Source organism: Cornus florida, unplaced genomic scaffold (assembly GCF_030987335.1).
Source record: "Cornus florida cultivar Cherokee Brave unplaced genomic scaffold, ASM3098733v1 CherokeeBrave_3.0.0_Hap2_Chr02, whole genome shotgun sequence".
Classification (NCBI taxonomy): Eukaryota; Viridiplantae; Streptophyta; class Magnoliopsida; order Cornales; family Cornaceae; genus Cornus; species Cornus florida.
In genome coordinates, this window is record NW_026775572.1 from 21,914,319 (window position 1) to 21,920,267 (window position 5,949).

Here is a 5,949-nt window from a genome sequence, read left to right on the forward strand (position 1 = left end):
GCCTCTACCCGTCGTCCTAATGGTATTCGAACTATTACTCTGATACTAAATTTGTAACGACCCAAAAAGATACCAAAATACTAATAATAAAATATATAAAATTTCGGCATGACCTCCGCAGAAAAGTCCCTCTACAACCTGTTGAAATATATAAAAATGCAGTGGCCTCATTGGGCCTTAAAACTAACCTATCTTGTCCCAATGCACACATTCCCAAAATAATTACATTCATATAAAAAGTCTCGTTCCTCCATCTCATCTAAACAAGGAACACACCTTAGTTACATCAAGTTACAGTCCATAATTGTAGCTAAAATTTAAAAGTCCATAACTTACAACATTATACCAGTTAAACTAAAGTTTCACAAAATAGTTAAGATTACATTTACAAAATATTAGAATTCTAATACAAAAGATAGCAAATTAAAATACATCTTCAATCCCATCTAAACTTGTGGTGGATCATCATCCGCCACCTCTTTTCCGTATCCTGAAAAATATTAAAAATAATGGGGTGAGCATAAGCTCAGTAGGAAGTGTCTAAGACACACTTCTTATGACCCCGTGAATCCATACAATGAATAGATAAAAAGTGAACGGGATCATGCCATAGAGAAACGCACATTCTCAACCATAACAACAAGTATGTAGAAAATATAAACCAATCACAAGTTTACCACAATGTCATGAAGTGCAATATTATGCAAATGTCACTCCCCATTTTCCGAAACATTTCCGTTTCAACTTTCAAACCATTAGTGTAATCCGACCCAAAGCACCTCCAAGGCGTCACGAATGGAGGGTTGACTAACTATCCACGACCACAAGGCACCTCCAAGGCGTCGCATCCGGCCTAGTTAGCACAACTATACTCCTTTCTAGACTACACTAACAACACGGACCGCTAGGCACCTCCTAGGCGTCCGGTTTTCGCAAATTCCTTTGAAAAATATTTTTCCCAAGAACAAATTCATTTATTTTAAAACATTTTCCCCACTATTTCTTTCCCAATGGATACATGAATACTTCATACTTCATTTCATCCATTCAACCATAAAGTTCCCACATACTTTTCAAATAAATTAATAAATTACAAAAAATACACAATTCATATTCTCATTCCACATTTTGCTAGCAATTTAAATATACAATTCACAAATTTATTTCCATAATTATAACATAAATTTTTATAGCAATTGAAATCATGAAACAAACCAACACTAAGCATGCTTCTTTACAAATTGAAAATCATCATACTAATAAGTTCAATTAACTACATAACACACATTTATCACCATAAATATAAATAACCCTAACAAATATAATCAAAAAATTAAAATTATGCATACTTAAAGTCAAATTAAAGGGAAAAATTTACAAAAAATCTAAGAAATAGTGGATTAGAGTACTCCTACCTCAAGTATTGAAGAAAACTCCAATTTCAGCCCAATTTTTGGAATTCAATGGGTGGCCAATTGAAAATCAGCTCTGAACAAAATGAAGGCTACAACGAGCTTAACAACTTTGCCTTTAGTGGCAAAATCAAACTCTTAAAGGCTTGATCTAGGTCTAAGGTTGAATTGGTGGAAAAATGGAAAAAAATGAACACTGATGTGGAAGGTAAGAAGCTGCGTTAATGGAAGGTGTTAAAATGGTCACCTGATGACCTTTAGATCATTACATAATACTAAAGGAAGTGGTGGGTCCCTTGGCTTTAAAAATCAATTTGTCATTATATTATATATATATATATATATAATAATAAACATTACAGTGATCATTCAACTCAGTGTTTCAAGCCAATAATCATGGATGAGATACCAGATATCCAGTGCAGCAGTCCCTAAGGATACTCTAAGAAGCTCAAACAAACATGACGGGTCTCAAGTAAATGTGAGACAATATAACTGGAATCTACCAGTAAACCTCCTAATATGGATTGAAATAGATTGTATAATAACGAAAATCTGCAGAGAGACTTTAATTATGAACATTCCAAAAATAATATATTCATGCAAGAGAACCAAAAGTTAGGAACTTTATAGCACATATAGATCAGTTGACGGAATTGGAAGTTTTCAAAGAAGTAAAACAGAATCAACAAATTTAATTGCTTCAAACACGTATCATGTCCCAGACTAGAGTCATATACATCAAACATATAAAAGGAGGTAGAAATGTGTGCTTAAAACTCCTACCTAAATTGTTGACCTTTCACCCATGAGATTGCAAGCAAAAAACTTCCAAGTTATGAAACTTTTTCCCTGTATCTATTATCTGTTGCTTTGTGGAATCAGACACCATAGTTTCTGGATTTAAGCTGAGACATGCTCAACTTGACAATTCCGATGAACAAAATTCCTTCTGAATTTTCCTCCTAATGTGTCAAAATAGCAACACAAAAGAGTTGGACAATAAGCTGATCTCAGACCGTCAAAGTTGATATTATTTATTATGCAATATATGTATATACACACATATTTATCTATAAAACACAAACAAAACTAAAGGAGAGAAAAATAAGAAAAATTCAAGTACATAAACAACAAACTTACCGTACCAAAATGTAATAAAAACTTAAAATGAAGTGATATAAGATGCGAGATAAGTAATACTCAAGAAGAAATTATGTATAAATTGAATTCCAGACTAATTTGTTCGAAGGATCAATTGTTTGGTTATTTCCATGTAGAATTAAAACAGACAAGAAATGAAGGCCAAGGATGGACCTAAGGATGCTTAAGTGGGGCATGGTGGTACAAAAGAAATTTTCATGTTTTCCCAGATATTTTTAAATTATTATTATTATTACATTTTACCTAAGAAACTCACTGACCTACCCAATAAAGAATATATATATATATATATATATATATATATATATATATATATATAAACAAATAAATAAATGAGATTTTCACATATCCATTAACAAATTTAATCTGTTTAGTCTAATGAGGTGAGGTAAGGTGGGGTCAAATTTAGTCGTAATATCTTAGGTTGGAGGTATTATACATACACAAATAGTCCCAATCAAATTATACAGAATATGTTAAGTTTGGCATTGAGGGTTTATATGCACATGTGTAGGGATGAAAGAGAGAGAACAATATATATATATATATATATATATATATAAGTAACTTAGGTTTCAATGGTAGACAAAGAATGATTCATGAATTCCATTAAGACAGATACAGAGAGAACAGTGAGTGAATGTGAATGTGAGAGAGAGAAACGTACCTGAGATCGAACCGAGGGTTAGACATCGCAGATCGTTGGAGAGTGAGAGACAGGGACGAGCAATGGGGTCTCCGTTTGGTGGAAGGGAACAAATAGTTGGGAAAGTGAAGAATCTGATTTCCGCATAAAGGTCAATTTTTCAGTGAAAACTGAAAACCGTAGCAGGCAAAAATAACGGACGTGTTGCTACGTTTTTATTTTATTTTACATGTCACATGCTATACACAATCCAAAATTATATTCCTGTCCAAGTATATTTACTCCAAAAGCGTACATCTGAAATTACACGTTTATTTAGTACTGTTACTTATTAATAAAATCAAAACAAATTTGGTATAACAAATGTTCCTCCTGGTACAGGACAAGTGTTACCGGGTTCAGAACCTGTGACAACAAGTATATTGCAATACAAGGATTGCAAATGAGAAAATTCTGGAACGTGTGCACAAAGTCCAAAACAGCCCCTGTCGGAATATTTTGCGGGGAAAAAATTCACTATCATAATTTACATAATATAAAATTTTGCAACATAATTTGTGAAAATGACAAAGGGACTCGTCAAAACTTATTTGAAATGAAGTAATTAATATCAATTAAAGACTTAAATTTAAAAGAAAAAAAGAATGAAAAAGAGAAGTATGTGACTAATTTAATCCATATTGGATAACAGATGATGAATAGATATAAAATTTATAACTAAGAAATATAATTTTCTTAAAGAAAAAAAACTTCAGAAACATGAATAATACTGAATATTAAAATAAAAATTGACCATAAATAAATATACAAACATGAAACACAAAACTGAAATTTATAAATTTAGAGCAAAGGGAGATGTCCTCATATATGTAGTGTAAAGGTTTAGCGTCCATGTAAGTCCAAAATTTATTAAAAGATAGAATTCAATCAATTTGAGGTAACATCACCCAATACAGAATTTAATTAATTTGAGGTAATATTTTGAAATGTGGTGCTACTTAGAAATACGACGTCACTTCTATGCGCAAGAAAACACAATATATTGAAAAAAGTTGAAGAACAAAATAAGAAATTTGAGAAGAAGACGGGAATATATATATATGTAGGATGAAAGCCCAAATGAATTAAATTTTGATTTAAAATGAATGATTTAAAATGAATGAAGTTCACAAAAAAACCATCGTAAATATATTTAGTTGGATTTTTATTAAAAATTTCCTAACATATTTATGCTATGCCCTAGCTGATGATCTTCTTTCTTTTTTCTCGTTTTGGAAGAACCATTTCGTCGAACACCTCGCGACCCACATAGAATGCTTGATGATTGTTGTTGGGGGTTTGGTATGTTCATCCAGATTGCAATCTCTGCCATCAACAAGGCACACAACTCATGTCCTCGATTTTTATATAATCTCCATTGCCATTTCTCACATCAAAGATGCCCAAGCCAACCTGCTTTGTTCCTGCAATGAATATATATGCTTACATCTTCAATAACTCCTCGAGCCCTAGTTAACAACAGCATTTTATCCAAGACCAACACTTCTGCATCTTCTCCTTCAGGTGCGCCACTTCTTCCATATATTTTCTTCTCACAATTACGTAGTAAAATAAAAATACAGTTATGTGTAATAGATATTGTTACAACAGCCGTCCCGAAATCAAAAATAAATTATGCATCACATAAGGCACAAAGATTTACAAAGATAACATAAGGGCCTTTGGTTTAACTGTATAACCTCCCTTTCTTCAAAAAAGGAAGGGAGGGGCAAAATAAAAAATACATCATGCATCACATAAGACACAAAGATTTACAATGAGAACATAAAGGGCCTTTGGTCTAATTGTATAACCTCCCTGTCCTCAAAGAGAAGAGAAGGGATTCAAGTCGGGTCCTGTACAAAAGAGCGTGGGTTTACTTTATCATTCGAAAAAAATAATAATAAAAAGAAAATTAAAAAGGTTACAAATTCTCGAGCTCCAACCCTTTGTCTATCTATATTTCGGTTCTCAAACACTGTATACAGAGACTAGAGTCCACGACCCCTAAGACAAAGGAGATTAAAAAAAAAAGTGCCAAAATCTAGTTGCATTAATAAAATTCAGACCACAGCATCACAGATATATGTAGTTGATGGCAGATTTCACAAAATCTTTGGGTTTGTTTTGGTTATGCAATCAATTTCTGGTCTTTTCAAGTAGTTTGGGAGCATTGTTTAACTGTTTACTTTTATAAGTGTGACATTTGGCTTAAATTTTGAGCATGTTTGGTACCTATAATTTCTGGTTGTGAAATGTGGTGTCTCTGCTTTTTAGGTACTTAATGTGCCGAGTTTAACCGTATAGAACAACTTTGACGGGTGGTTAAGCTTTTCAATAAAAAGAACAAGCAATTTTATCTCTAGTAGACATATGCAACTTGATTTAGAGGGAGTAAGTAACTTGATTTAAGCACTTTAGGCTCTAACTTCATTACATTCTATCAGATATTATGAACAGTAGCATTGCATAGAAGCAAAAGATTGTTCAAATTGAATGATTAATATACATCACAGATCAAATAGGTCCTCCCCACTTAGAATTTTGATCCATTCTCTTCATGATGATGGCAGCAGAAAACTTCTTGCATACAAGAAAAGTCCCAAGTTAATCATAAATATAAATTGAAAATATATATAAAGTCGTTACTTATATGAGGTAGAGCTTATAATGACATGCCACTACCTT

The 5,949-nt window shown here is 32.4% G+C and overlaps 1 long non-coding RNA gene across 1 annotated transcript; it reads right to left on the minus strand.

The window, feature by feature from the left end:
- Positions 1-201: 201 nt before the first annotated feature.
- LOC132286122 (uncharacterized) lies at positions 202-3,367 on the minus strand. Its single transcript, XR_009472685.1, has 3 exons — positions 3,244-3,367; positions 2,199-2,377; positions 202-490 (listed from the first exon to the last, which is right to left on the minus strand). It is a non-coding gene; the product is annotated as an uncharacterized LOC132286122 (long non-coding RNA).
- Between the last annotated feature and the right edge of the window lie 2,582 nt (positions 3,368-5,949).